The sequence below is a fragment of the Lytechinus variegatus genome, chromosome 5 (assembly GCF_018143015.1).
Source record: "Lytechinus variegatus isolate NC3 chromosome 5, Lvar_3.0, whole genome shotgun sequence".
Taxonomy (NCBI): Eukaryota; Metazoa; Echinodermata; class Echinoidea; order Temnopleuroida; family Toxopneustidae; genus Lytechinus; species Lytechinus variegatus.
Window position 1 is genome coordinate 21,919,127 of NC_054744.1, and position 16,484 is coordinate 21,935,610.

The 16,484-nt window shown below is 35.4% G+C and overlaps 1 long non-coding RNA gene across 1 annotated transcript in view; it reads left to right on the top strand.

Annotated features, from left to right (window-relative positions):
- LOC121415731 overlaps positions 1-13,769 on the top strand; it is a 19,707-nt gene extending 5,938 nt beyond the window's left edge. The window contains exon 2 of the long non-coding RNA XR_005970040.1: positions 13,146-13,769. This is a non-coding gene — a long non-coding RNA (uncharacterized LOC121415731). The remainder of the gene's footprint in view (positions 1-13,145) is intronic.
- Positions 13,770-16,484: the final 2,715 nt, after the last annotated feature.

Below are 16,484 nucleotides of genomic sequence, written 5' to 3' on the forward strand. Positions count from 1 at the left end.
TATATATTCCTAATAAAACGTTCAGCACTGCAATGGAAAGAGCTAGAAAACCGCTGTGACTCGAACAACACACCGACGTACACAAAAGCTCTGTCCAGTCCTATGTGTTGAATGCACGTCGAGTGTAGGTTTGCTCTTCGGACATCAGTATCACAAAGAAAATCTCCTCTGATTTGATGATAAAAGTGCACTATTTCCTTATTAACCAATCTCCATGGTTCTTTCATGAGTATTTGCCTTATAATGTGCCCTTTATTATAATCTGGGCGGAAATTCTTGATACCATCACCCAACGATGTGACGACGGATGTAATCCACCCGGGTACTATAAAAATGTCCCACTAACCCATTATCCCAATACATATTCCTGACTATGGATGGTTTTTAGTGATTTTAATGTAATAAAGTGCCATATTTCCCACCAATTGAATGTAAAAAAAAATATGGTCATCTGATAGAAGAAGTTATTAACATTCATTTCAGGAGGGCGGAAATTCTATCTGAATCAACGCTTGTCCTTGATACACATTTGTTTGTGAAAAAGGGGTATGATGCAAGGGAATTCTGCGTGTTATAAGGGTGCGCGCGTGCAGCGAGGACCTTCTGTCCGCTAGTTTTCCATATGTTTTAAAAATATGTTTTCTTTCATGATTCTCCCTCCGCCCAATCCCCACCACTTTTCTATTTAAAACAAAATAAACTTGATTTATCGAAATGGGCGGCACTATCTCTCTGACCCATCATGCTTTCTCATTATTGATAATTAAACAACATGAAAACGAATTTCTTTAAAAGAAATTATGTAAGGAAAAAACGTGTTTATATAACGCTCAGCAAACAAACACTCGATAAAAAACTAAGAGGTTAAACATGCTAAATCATTTTATATTTTTATTTCATTTTCATTATTTTTTATGAGATTAATTTTAATCAATGAAAACCAATTCTTGGATTTGGGATAACTTGAGATGTGAAGCAGTGAAACAAAACAAACTCCTGCAGTAACAAAATAGCTAATTGAATTTAAGATACAGACTAGGCCTAGCTTATATACGAATCCATCACAATCATTACAAATGAAGATAAGTTCATCAAAGAAAAGATTATGGAAAGTACGTACGAAGAGGCGCATTTTAAATGGTAGGGTAGGCCCCTTTCGGCTCCTATGTCATGTTAAAGAAATCACGGTAGTCTCTACTCCTTACCGTTGAATGTTGAACATATATATTTTCTATATTCTTAAACCTTATATTCTTATATAAACTTCCATAAATTAAGTGATCAACGTTTTATATGATCGTTGTAATTTTTAGCATGATTTCTGATAGTATTTTTCCATTGTGGATTGCACAACTTTTTCTGTGTTTTAATTATTATTGCAAAGCACTACTTTATTCACTTGGCCATGTTTGCAGCAATGTTCATATTTTTCTTGTCATCGTTTACTCATCATGCAACTGGGGTATGTTTATACTCTAAACACTCAAATTAGTATTTCTTGCGTTAAATCTGGCAAATAAAATAAATAAATTAGAAGTTTCACACGCAGCCTCTCATATTTTCCTTTTTAGTCTAACACAATCAGACACTGTTGATTTTGTTTACCCCTTTCAAACCATATTTTTACCTCAACAAATAACATATTAACGCATAATTTACAAAATTATCATTATATATAAGCATTCTATAAAAATACAGAATTGAACTAACAAAATGTCGAAATTACTTAGTTAAATCAATTTTTATATCGGACAAGGGTCTCTTTCGTTGAAATATCAATGAAAGGTGTCTCTAAAAGGACACCGTATTCTAAGTAAGGTAAACAATGAAAATTTCAATTTTATTCATTTATGTTTGTGAATCTTTAAAGTTTCTTCTCTTTTTACCTCATAAAGTAAGCTCCATACATCATTTCTACAATCAGTAATAAATAAAACATCATTTAATCTCCTTTTATTGAAATAAATGATTTTATGAAAAGTCGTCATTCCGAAATAAAAGGTTCAGGTGACGATGAAGACTAAATATTTTTCCGATACTATCGATATCAAAAGATGTCGCGGACTTGGAAGACAAAATTGCCTTCGTGAAACGGTTTACGCTGATTTTGTCGCCAATCTTCCTATCTCGGAAGAATGGTCCTAGGACGTTCCTACGTATCGCTCATCTCGGCATGCAACAGGCCCCTGGGGCCCGTTTCTCAACACCGTCATAAGTCTAACTTCTTGACTAAATCGGAGATAGTGAGCTACTTGTCCGCTAACCGTTTCACGAAGCCCTCTTTACCAAGATCGGGTACAACAACCTCACTAAATATTTATGACACCTCCGAACCTGTCATAACTTCTTTCTTAATGACGTAGTGGCATCACGTGGGTAGACTATGACATGCAAAAGTGCCGAGAAATTTGAAAATTATAATCTTACGTAATCAATCATAGAGGTTGAAATTACATCCCAAAATAAGTGGGATAATGCATTCAATGATCATTGTAATACAAAGTAACTATGAAAACTGTTGGTAAAACGCCACAAAACCATTCATTTTGAAATATTAAAATAATCTAATCGATAAAAATTCTACCACGTCAGGCCATCCATAACTGGACTTGTATTTGTCGTTTTCAGACCCATTGACATTTGGATAAATTCTAATCTCAAATTTATGCATAGAATTTGTCAAATCGTAAGATCGGTATCAAGGATTTATATAAAAAAAAAGAATGTTAAACTATATTTCGATGATGTTTGGAATCGTAAAACATTGTATAATCATCATAATTTTACGAATAAAACCGTTTTGGTTCACTTTCGTAAACTATCAAAATTGGATATCCCGGGGGTACCCATCTCAACGTAAGCAAGTGATTTTTTAGTCATGAAATAAATTATTCATAATTCCATTTTTCAGCAATTGAATGCCCCAGTCTTCATGGTATAAGTATGTATGATGCATAATTTACCTGTGCTATTATTTTTAAAAGATGTAATTCCCAATTCATCACAATATTTGCAATTTCGTCATAATCTTTCTTTTTGAAAATTATGCTATTTTGTGACTAAGGCTACGTCTCGTCTGCTCTTTTTACCGATAGTATCGATATCAAGGTATTTTAGTTAGGAAGCCTTTCGTGAAACAGGTTTAGTAAGATTGGAACTAACTCCGTGGTTTGTGGATAAAGATATGACTAACTTGTCCAGGTGTTGAGAAACGGGCCCCGGATGTCTGTCATGGATACCGACATAACAGGGCGTAATCATCGTCGTCGTCGTCGTCATCCTCATCATCTTCACCGTCACCACTGCCCTTATCATCATCATCATCATCATCATCATCAACATCATCATCATCACCATAATCTCCCGCATAATCTTGACTTTCATCCATCACCATTATTTCATAGGTATTAATTTCATGTTGATAACGCCTATTCTGACATAAAGTCCCTTTGGATATGCACGTTTATGATCAATGAATAGAATAAAAAGACTTAGATGCCTCGCTGTGAATATTTTTTTGTTAAAAAAAATTGCAATACTCGATCGGCTGTGATATCGTATTTACGACGTTCGGCGACACGAAAGATTATAGCTATTCATCCAGCTTTGCCCCTTCATGCCATAATACCTGGAAACCCAATCGGGCGGGTCGGGTCGTGTTTTGAAATTTTTACAACAATTTGTTATGCTGGTTTGTATTGTGTCTTTTGCCACGTACTTCCAATAATGTCAAAAACAATAAGCATAATCATCAGTAAAACATTCATCTTCCTCTAACCATGTCCTCCTCCCCTTCATATGATCAACGTGATCAGCAAAATGAGCACCGGCCGTCTTCCTCAAACTATTGTATATATATATATATATATATATATATATATATATTGTGTAAAGAAATGGATGAAGAGAACAATGGTGGGCGTAGCTTAAATCAAGGTTCCCCAAAGCTATATACCCTTTGGAAAAATTGGTGATGCCGAAAAAATGACTCTGCCGGGAATCGAACCCGGGCCCCCAGCTTTGAACGCTGGTGCCTTAGACCACAGAGACAGGTTAATGGCTTTGTATCAATGCAATAGCTTTGATCCAGCTGAGGCATGGCGGCTTGTCATTGTTCAAAACCCAACTTCACCCGACAAAGGAAATTATAATTGGTATGGTGTCGAAAATCTGTCTATCTGACGGTCAATTCGATCAGGGTCGCCCTAGCCACTAACCCGTCTCTGTGGTCTAGTGGTTAAGGCACCCGCGTTCATAGCTGGGGGCCCGGGTTCGATTCCCGGCAGAGACATTTTTCGGCATCACAATTTTTCCAAAGGGTTGATAGCTCTGGGGAACCTTGATTTAAGCTACACCTACCATTGTTCTCTTCATCCATTTCTTTACACAATATTTAAAATAAAAGAGTTGCCAAAGCTGTTGTACATGTATAGCTTCACACACATTTATACACACACGCACACGCACACACACATATATATATATAGTATATAAATATACACAGCAAAAACTGTGGTGTTAACCGGTGTACATAGAGGACCACACCAGTTATTTTACCCCCGTGTTAAATTGGTGGTGTTAGTTTTACACCTATAGGTGTTATTACAGCACCTTTGGTTGTTACATTTACACTCTTTGGTGTTTTGTTCAATCTATAGGGTGTAATTTTAACACCTCAGGGTGTGGTCCTCTATTAACACCAATTGGTGTCAGTTTTAACTCCACAGTTTTTACAGTGTATGAGATTATACATGTACAACAGCTTTGGCAACTCTTATTTAAATAATTTGTGAAACAAATGGATGAAGAGAACAATGGTAGGCGTAGCTTAAATCAAGGTCTCAGAGCTATCTACCCTTTGGAAAAATTGGTGATGCCGAAAAAATGTCTCTGCCGGGAATCGAACCCGGGCCCCGAGCTTTGAACGCCGGTGCCTTAACCACTAGACCACAGAGACGGGTTAGTGGCTAGGGCGACCCTGATCGAATTGACCGTCAGATAGACAGATTTTCGACACCATACCAATTATGATTTCCTTTGTCGGCGGGTGAAGTTGGGTTTTGAACAATGACAAGCCGCCATGCCTCAGCTGGATCAAAGCTATTGCTTTGATATGGTACACGTATGGGAGAAAGTAATTATCATATATATATTTTTTTTGGGGGGTCATAGGACTCTTTTTTTGGGGGGGGGGAGGCATGGCCCCACTATGCCAGTGGGGGTGAGGTTATCACAATGAACACCGCATCTCCAAAATCACAATTTGAAAGAATTATGAGTTTGGGCTTCCTGCTTTAAATGCTCTCCTTTTATTTTTCTTTTTAACGGTTCCATCCTCCTTGGAGCCTCAATTAGTCTATCTCGTGTCAATCACTTATGGTTTGTAATCAACTCCATTGTCATAAATAAATAGCTAACTCTTTCACCAAGAAAGTATAATTTCTATCCTTTATTCCATATTCTTTCTAATCATCTTTCTTCTCGTTTACGTTAAACGTTATACTAACCACGGGTAAATCAGGGCCCCTCTTACAAAGAGTAATCGTTATCATCACCACCATCACCATTATCATCATCATTATCATCATCATCATCACCACCACCACCACCATCATCACCATCAGCATCACTATTAGCATCATTACCATCATCATAAGCATCAGCACCATCATCATCTACAATGTCATCTGAACCAACATCATCATCACCACAACCATGATAATAATCGTCAGCATCTTTATCATCATCATCATCATCACCATTATCATCACCATCATCTTCACCATCATCATCAATATCATCATTGTCATTATCATCATCATCATGGCCATGATCAACATTAATAAGAGGTTGATAAAACCACTAAAAATAATTCATTTCTTACTCTCCATCATCATCATCATCATCACCACCACCACCATCATCATCATCATTGCCATCATCATGAACATCAGCACCATCATCTACAATGCCATCTGAACCAACATCATCATCACCACCACAACCATGATAATAATCGTCAGCATCTTTATCATCATCACCATCATCATCTACATTGCCATCTGATCCAACATCATCATCACAACCACAACCATGATAATAATCAGCATCTTTATCTTCATCATCATCACCATCATTATCACCATTGTTATTAAAATCATCATCATCACCATCATCATCATCATCATCATCATCATCATCATCATCATCATCATCATCATCATCATCATCATCATCATCATCATCATCATCATCATCATCATCAACATCATCATCATCAATATCATCTTCATCACAACCATCATTGTCATCACCACCACCATCATCATCATCATCATCACCATAATCAATATCATCATCACCATCACCATCATCATCATCATGCCCATAATCAACAACATTAATAAAAGGTTGATAAACCACTAAAAGTAATTCATTTATTACTTACCATCATCAGTATTGCCAGCAGGAAAGCAACCAGCAATAATCAGATATTAACCAGCAATACACACTCGAAAATAAATTGGAATGACAATCAAAGAAATGCAAATCTGTATTCTTTTTCCCTCCACATCAGTTTATTTAATAAATGTTATACATTGCTATATGACAGTACATCATTCTAGATATCATACTCACAAATAAAATCATTTAGATAAAGGAATGACCAAAGAATTAAAAAAAGAAATCATTATATACTTCTCACATTCAACATGTTAAAAATATGACAAGAGATAAAAATGATTACACATGTGTTATAAACGAATTTGATTAATAATACATCCTATATGACACAGACTATGCAGGTGTTACAAGAAACTTATTTGCACTCATTTGTGAAGTTCAATCGCATATCTGCAATTGCATAATCGATTTCAAAATTTGCAAATCAATATGTCTCATTTTCCAAGAAGCAGACCAGCAATTTTTTTAATATTTGCAATAAATTGCAAGACTTACAAATGCTTGTTTGAAGTTTTGTGCAACACCTACACTATATAAAAATTATGTATTTTTAATACCTTGTCATTTCTATTTTCTACAAAAAGATAATGTACTCTAATAATTATAATCATTTTTAAAACATCTAGGTACACATACAACATGTATATTTGCTTAAACAAGCTTTATATCAATTGCATTTTGGAAATGGTCATTTCTAGGGAAGAAGATATTTTCCCATAGATAATCAGCAGCTTTATATCATGAAATGGAAAGGAGTTGCAATACTTTCGCAATTCCTTAAAACCCAGCTGGAAGGAGCAGGCAATGAAAATTTGTTTAAAGAAGACATTACATGTACTCAAATCATTCTTTATGATTTCATGGAATTTCATACGCGTACCCTCATTCTCCCTCACAGGTACTGTGTCTACTATTAACTACGTTATGATCAGCTTAAACAGATACTCAAGGCTGTAAAAATGGATCTGAATAAAAAGAGTAAAATAAAATGAGCAAAACCCTGAAAGTTTCATCAAAATCTGATAACAAAATTAATTTGAAAGTTTATCAATATAATTTGGAAAACTATACTTGTACATGAACATTTCATTTCAAAGTTGCGCATATAACTGTTTTGAGAAAAATAAGCAAAACCCTATAAAAACGTCACAACTTTCCCACTCTACATCCAATCCCGATGAAATTCTCATCAGTGTTTTGTTTTTCTGATTATAATCATATCTGTTCAAGCGAAACAATTTTCAGCCTGGAGTACCCCTTTAACCCCTAAATTGTATTCCCAAGCTCCCTTTATAAAACTTCTCCAATTTTTTCTTTAGATGTTCTATCTTAGACATTATTATCGATTAAGGAATAGTTGATATAATCCAAATAAGTCCTAAGTGTGGTTTTGCAAAAACAACATCCAGTAATAAAAACTTGATTAAATGCAATAATATTAAATGAGATTGAGCTCTGATACTTGGCTTCTGATAATACACATCAATTGTGTTTAGATAAAGAGTTGAAGGACATATTTTTCAGCACTTGTTTATATTGACTAAATGTTTTTTAAAAACCCGTTTTTATTTGCGGACTTAGATTCTACAAAATAAATAAAGTTAGTACACTTCAAAAGCTATACAACAAAAAGAATGATAGAAAAAATAATTTAAGCTTTATAAAGATAAACATTAAATGATAAATATTAACAGTATAAAAAGCACAAAAGTGTAGTGTTAACAATTTCAATTATAAAAATGCATCCTTTTAAATTATATTGACTTTGGATGGATAAATACTTGCATAAAAATACAAAAAAAAAAGAACTCTCACAAAAACCCAATGTGTTGCAAATGTAATTTTCTGACATTGAATCAGCTATTATCATGATGATGTTTTATTGGATTGTATATTATTATTTTTTTATATCACATACCCCGCCTATCACCAGTATACTACTTTGCATGATTTTAACAGCTTCTGGCCAAGAATGAAAAATAATGTAAGATTTCTAAACATGAACAAAACCCAATTTAATGCAACTTTCATTTGCTAAATTAAGACCTCCGATACAATATAAATCCTGAAATATTTAGGTATGCAGAATGACAACTTCGCACATAACTGAAAATTATCTGTAAAAATTATCATGGCATTACAATGCAAATTATCCAATGCAACCACATACCTCAGATGCAAAATGGTCACCTGCACACTCACAATTTGGAGGACAGTATAACATTTGCTCAAGATTGTTGTAGAAATTATCTTGTCGTAATATTCATGATTTGAAAATAGTTGGTGAAAGTACAGTAGTACAATATAAAATCGTATACACATATACAAATAGCAATATCGTTCAATTCGATGTGCATGTATAATCTGTATACAGTATAAATCAAAGCACCAGATTTTAGCAAAAGCGATTGCAAAGATTTATAAAACCACAGGACTCTGAGTCCTGTATCTACATGAACATCACGTACAAACATACTTGTGCAAAATACCATAACATAAATCTAAAATGGATAACTGAGCTATAATGTACAAGTATCGGCAGGGCAAACTCAAACTGTTCTACTGGTGATTAACCATGATATATCAATAAATGAAATGATGCTACAAGGCTTGTAAATGTAGCGAAGCAGAGTTTTGATTTTTTGTATTCCTAGAGTTAATCCAAAATTCAAATATGATTTTAATTGTCTGAACTTTCATGTGTATGGCAAATTTTAATTTGTTAAAAAATTGGGTTGCAGTAAGATTGGTAGTGTGTGGTGCGCTTTAGAATGAAGGTAAGCGTTCCAGACTGCAACTCCAGAAAGACATTACACTGCCATTCAAAGGCAATGCAATTCAATTGTTTAGCGCATTACACCTTTATCTCATGGACTAATGCAAAAGAAAAATAGTTCAACTAGCCATCCAAGTTATAAGCAGCAGTACCTTTTAAAGGGTGCAATCTTGCACCCTATACCCCCAAAAGGGGTGCAGAGATGTTTGGGGAAGTCCCTTATATTACATTCTTGACTCTTGAGTGATTTATGGTTTACTAAACCTCACACATCTTTAAACATTGAATCTTTTAATGACTTAACCCTGTAGGCTGTAGGCCTATACATTAGAAAAAGATGTCAAGGAAATCCAAATTAATGTTTCAAAGAATTCTGCGGATGTTTAGAATTTTGGAGAAGATATCATTCCAAATTTCATGAATGATCATACTTCAAATAGTCAGAATGCAAATCACATGCATACAGACTGTACAGCAGTTGCTCTACAGGATAGTGCACAATATCTGTAATAACTTAATGTGTAAATGTACCACATCGCATGCTATGCCAGACAAAATATCTGGCTTGTCTTACCTAGTGCCATCTTAAAAGTACGTACACATGTATGCATGAAATTCACCTACAGACTATTCAACTGAACACTCCAGAAAATAGAGCTTTATGGAAAATATCAATTATTAATTAAGTATTAATTATTTCGCATACATTCATAATTCTGAAGCTTCGTTATTCCGAAAATTCGGATATTCCGAAGGTTCTTATTTCCTAAGGTTCGTAATTCCGAAGGTTCATAAGTCGGAAAACGAAATGAGGTTCGTAATTCCGAAGGTTCGTTAGTCCGAAAACAAAGTGAGGTTCGTAATTCCGAAGGTTCGTTAATCCGAAAACGAAATGAGCTTCGTAATTCCGAAGGTTCGTTAGTCCGAAAACTTAATGATTAACGAACCTTATTTTGTTTTCGGACTAACGAACCTTCGGAACAACAAACCTTATTTCGTTTTCGGATTAACGAACCTTCGGAACAACAAACCTTATTTCGTTTTCGGACTAACAAACCTTTAGAACATCGAACCTTATTTCGTTTTCAGATTTTCGAACCTTCGGAATAACGCCACAAATGTTCGGATTAACGAACCCTTTTACGTTTTCGGATTAACGAACATCGAGGTACAGGCAATTTACGTGTTTCAGAATTACGAACCTTCGGAATTACGAAGTGTAACCAATTATTTGGGTAAGGGTATATCACAGAAACCCCATGGCGGTATCAAGTGGCAACACACACAAAAAATGGAATGAGTTGTAATGAAATATTAAACCAAACCACAGAGAACACCTAGGCTTGATAATTTGGATACCATTAAGAAAATAGATTAATTAGATATGGCATTCCTAACGAATTCTCATCTAATCTATGTATGTACACACAAAGTATGTATATACAAAAGCAAAGAGCACCAAGATTATTCTTTGTTACACACATGTTCTGCAATCTTCTAGATATCAATGGATGATTTTCCCCTGATAGGCTGTAAAATTGCAAAGTTCCCTAAACACACATTACCACTTTCTTCATATGTGTATATGTACACACAGAGTATGCGAGTATGTCTACCTGTTAGCATAATTATTAAACTCACTTTAAAAACAACCCAAACAGATTTGCTTCACTGAACTGATTGCTGCAGCTTGAGAAAAGGAGTGATAGCTCAAAATGGGGGGAAATATCGACGGGTAAAATACAAGGTAACAAGCATTTGTAATAATTCAACCCGGTTTATAAAACAAAAGGTGTCAACATTTCTTACTGTTGGTAACATCATTCTGCATCGAAAACATTGACCTTTCGATAAATGGAAGACAAGATTTCATTCATTCATTAAAATTTTTGTTCATTCAATCATTTTCATTCATTTTTTTCACCCCATACTGTCAATATCAATATGGCACCTTGATGAGTGCACAAACTATAAAGATTCAAATTCCCATGTTTTAAAACCTCAGGTAGTTGTCTAGTGATATTTATTTGACAGTGAGACTTACTGGTAGAACCGTTTTTCAATCATAACACACCAGGTGATATACATTTATTATGTGCTTCCAGGAAATGAGCACTTCTGCACGTCAGCAGTTAATAATTACACTTTAACTGTAACAAAACAACAACAAAAATCCCAAAGAATATAAAACTTACATAACATGTACATGCATACGTATAATAGAATAATATGTGCACAGACCCAATTCTTTAATTATGACATTGATAGTTGGATTGACAGTTCATTTTCCAGAGGATACCAAACCACAGCTAAGTTGAAGCACCACTAACAAAAGAAATGTGATCATTCAGCATCTTCAGTTCTTAAACTTCAATAATGAAATGAAACATAGATATGATGGCATTTGATAATGGATCCCCCCCCCATAACATGTAAACAAATATGATAAGCTATATTCAGTTGTTGATAATTCAACCATGAAATGAATATGGCAATCCATAATGGGTCAACCCCGCCCCATCTTATGACAGCGGTGTCTGTTGTGTTTAAACGCAGTTAAAAAATCAAGCCCAAGTCCGAAACAGCGGGGGCCCCGTTGTGTTTGAACACAGTTAAAAATCAAGCACAAGTCCGTAATACGAGTGTTTCATTGGTTGAAAATGAGGATGCGTTTGATTGCAACGGCCCCTCCACACCTACATGTAGTTCTTCTGAGTCACTTTGTAATACAGAAAGGGGATAGGCCTATATCAATCCATTTACCAATATGATGGGGGGGGGGGGATTTGGTATAAATCAAATATCCCAGTAGGGTATTTCACTCAGAATGAAATAACCCATGTACTGTCATGTTATAAAAACCTTGGCCTATTAGCAGCTGGAGACAATAATAAATTTCATAGTAACTATCTTCTGGGAATGACATTTCAATAAAACCCTGCCCATCATAATTCATATGAAATGTTCGGGTGATTTTTGCTTCAGCCCTTATTCCTCTTGAAATCTAAACCCAAACATTGAGAATATATTGAAATCCAATATTTATTCAAAGGGTTTTTATCTACCAATATGCTTGAAATGACGTCTGTCTGTAAAGCTCAAGGACTTTGCATGTGGAGATCATTATCAACCAGTGAGCTTCAGAAACTTTCATATGTCAGCAAACTTGAAAATGTCATATTTCCATGAAATATTCATAATCTGCACGATTATTTCCTATAAGAAAGATTACCCCCTCTTACAACAAAGTGTAAGAGCAACTTGGCCCCCACTTACACAAGGCTTAGTGACCGATCATATGTCTAATCTGTATGATCGATTGCATTGCTCAATAGGTGAAATCAAGCATAACAATCAGTAGTAAGATCAATCGCTCTGTTTTGAGTTGCCTGTCTAGGCCAAATTTGTGTAATGGCAGGGAATTAGACCAACTGGCATTTAGTCGTAATAGATTTCTAAATCTCACCATTAAAAAGGAGTACACCAGAATCCTTGAAAGATTAGCCCATAATAAAACCCTTTGGACCCCCCCCATCCAAAACTGATTTCTGGAAAGCATTTTATGAAAGGACTTGAGTTAGTCAGCAGGACTTCTTAGCCAATCAAAAGTTGTCAAATCTGACAATTTTTGATGTTGATCAATACCATGAAGTGCATTGTTTATTAAAACAGATTTAATAAGATGATCACAGCTCTCCAATATACAAGATACATGTACAAGCGATTGTATAATCAATTTTCTAACTATCTAATTAATCCAATGACCGGGGAAATAATGTGCTATAAAGCGCTGTGAGCCGTTATGGGAAAAGCGCTATATAAAAACTAGCTATTATTATTATTAATCTTTCATAACCATGTACAATTTATTGCAAAATATCGATTGTATCCATTCGTGTTACAGAGTCCATAGAATCATATTCCTCACTAGCTTCATATCTTCTTTAGATCATGAAGATAGTCAGAAGAACGACAATCGCCATCAGACCATCACACCACAATGCTGATATACACACACAAAGGGTTTGGATGGATGATTAAAGGTGCGTTCAGTTATGATGGTGGGGTGGGGGGGAGGTCTGCCCACCTGACTATTTAAGTTAAGATTTAACATGATTTTCTTTTCACAGAAAAAAATCACAAAAAAATCAGTTGATGTTCATTATATTCTCATACATAAGTGTGCCAAAAAACTCATGAAAATTTGAAATGAATATATAATTTCCTTGGAAAAACCTCGGCCAGTCATTTTCAGATTGAACAAAAAAATTTTGGGCCAGACAAAGTGTAATGCGACCTACCAGAGTTTTTTCATCAACAAAAGTAACTTGAAGTTGCTTCCAAAATTCAAATATCTCATTTGAGACTTCTATGATTTGCAGGTATTGAAATTGGTTAAAGTGTTTTGATTTAAAAAAACTATTACCAAAAAAAGTAAAAAGTTACCTTTTTCCCCCCAAGTCCTTTTTGTGTAATGCGACTGATTAATTTTTGTGTCATCATGGTGTCCATAATATACAGCCTACAACCATTCCTTATAATTGACAGTATAAACTTGACAGAAAGACTCACCCCTGTAAAACTGACAGCACCAAGTATTAAAAAAAGACAAATAAAAGTGTAATGCGACTGACCGTGGTATCGCCCCTTACGCTCGATTACATGGATCATTGTGTGCAACCAAGCATAAAAATCAACTGTAGATCAATTGCCAGGTCATTCATGAACAGTAGTTTGAATGCAACCACAATCACAATCATGACTCTATGGTGTCACTGCAATGCACTGGCGGATGGGGGGGGGGTGGGCCCGGCTTTTTGATAGGCACAATCAAAATTTGTAATGTAAAAGTGCAGTTAAAACAGAAGGGTGCCCCCCCCCCTTTTGAAGGTGAAGACCCTTTTTTTATTTTGCTGGTCAAATTTTTCCTCAGGAATATGTGCCCCTCCCTTTTGAAAAATCCCTGGATCCACCCCTGCTGCAATGGTTTGTGTTTGGGTTCAGATACTCATTGCATACACACCTATACTGTGCTGTACTTTGTGAGTCAAACCAGCTCCATGGTCAAACTGTGCAGATTGATTGCAGTGGGTGGGCTTGAAATCAACATTTGTGAAAAATAGCTTGAACACTTCTAGCTTCTGTTGACCTGTACTTCCTGGGTCAAACTGTGCAGAATGATTGCAGTGGGTGGGCTTCAAATAAGGGACAATCAGTATTAATGAAAATCCACGGTAAACCACGTTTTGTGTTTGTACCTTGATTTGCGACTCATAATTGTAATCCAAGCTCAACAAAATCAATAGAACACAGCCTAGCTTTCATCAGTTATCGGCATTGTGGTTTTTGTTGCAAAACAACACAATTCCCTTGAATGCAAATGATCATAATCCAACTTTTCACTGGATTTTTTTCCTGATTTGTATTCCGAGGGACGTTGGAATAAAAAACACATTAGGGGATATCACAGGGAAAGTATCAACCATTGAGAGAATATAATAGGGAGTTGACTCGGAAACTGTAACACAGATTCAGAAGACCCTTTAGCCGATAAAGCAGTTCAAGATTTCAACATTATGTTATGGACCCGTTTGCACTGTTCCCTAAAGTTGCTGAATTAATAATGACAAAAATAACATAGGGTAGGATTATAGTGCATATATGTCCATCTTATTAGGTGCTAAAGGCACTCCTTTATTAACCCACCAAATTCAGCCAGGCTACCACAACATTTTTTATCAATTACTGCCATTTAGCTCACTTGGATTGTGTGCAGCACATTGTGGTTCAATTACTTCCTAAATTTAAATAATATTCATTTATGAAACACCTAAAAGCAATATAAAATCAAGACATCTCCCAAGTGTTTTAACAGAAATTTGATTTTGTTTTGATTTGTCCACGTGCAATAATGTCATTTTCTCTATTTTGCTTCCAGCGAGAGGTTCCAAGCTAACACACACACTGGCTGCACCTGGGTGGAGAGTGGCAAAATACAGATCAAAATCTATCCAAAAGATGCCCGAGAAAAAGTGGGATTAGAAAATGACTTGATAACAACCGGAGAGTCAGGACCAGTGCACCATAATGCTAAATTACAAGAGATCCTTATTAACCCTGTGATGTCAAAATCAACTGATGCAATATTTTGCAAGTCCATGAAGTAAAAGGTGTTAGGCTTGGTGCAAGAACGTATAGAAGTGTTTTGAAATGCAACTTATTTAAGGCAGATCAAAACTGAGCTCTGTTCATGCTTAACATAAACAGGCTTGAGAGAATGTCAATAAACTACAAAACAAGGAGTTGAAAGAACAAATCTTGCCAGATATTCATGCATGAAGTACACAAATTGCAAATGAACCATTATAAATCCATGTGTGTTTACGCTTCCCTTAATAAACAGCATTTTCTGCAAAATGTTGATCTCAAAAGGCTTGTACATGTTTCAAAACTTCTACTCTGTCCCCCCCCCCCCCGACCCATATAAAAGTACAAATGTACCCCAATATTGGAAGTTTTCTGTGGCCTGAATTCCACTTGCTAGCTGGGAAAGCCACTATACTTCTAAAAAGACAATGATAAGAGGGGAGTTCTACCACGATAAAAAGTTGATTTTAAAAGATATAAATCACACAAGCATTCCACTGAAAAATTTCATCGTATTCTTCTTGTAGGGGTGGAGCTGCCCTTTAAATGTTTATGGCCAAAGCCAACATGCACATCACCTAAGCATATCCTACATTCAAGATTAAGAGGTATACCATTAGTTTGGAGAACATCATCTAGGCACCTGCTAATTCACAAGGCAAACACAACTTATCCTACCATTATGGGAATTAGAGATGATAAAGCCACTAATATGAGCATCAAGAGAAGATGATCGCAGGGTGGGTGATACCCTAACTCATACTCATTAGGTGACTTTTGCTTTTACCTTTTAGCTAGCGTTTACATGTACCATATGCCAAGCAGGTTTTCCATTAAAGGTATTGTTTAACTGTGTGAGCAGCCGATTTAAAAAATTCTCAAACCAAGATGAAACATGTGAACAAGCGCATCTATTAGAACTAATAAACCCTGAAAACAACCATTATTGAGAATAAAAAGCTTAAACTATAAAGGCAAACCCCGATTTTGTAAATAAGTGTCTTATAGACACCTAATAGTACACATAAGTGTATGGGATGAAATTAAGATGGTGTTTCCGGTCACTTTATATTTCAATTTTTGAAGCACTAAATAA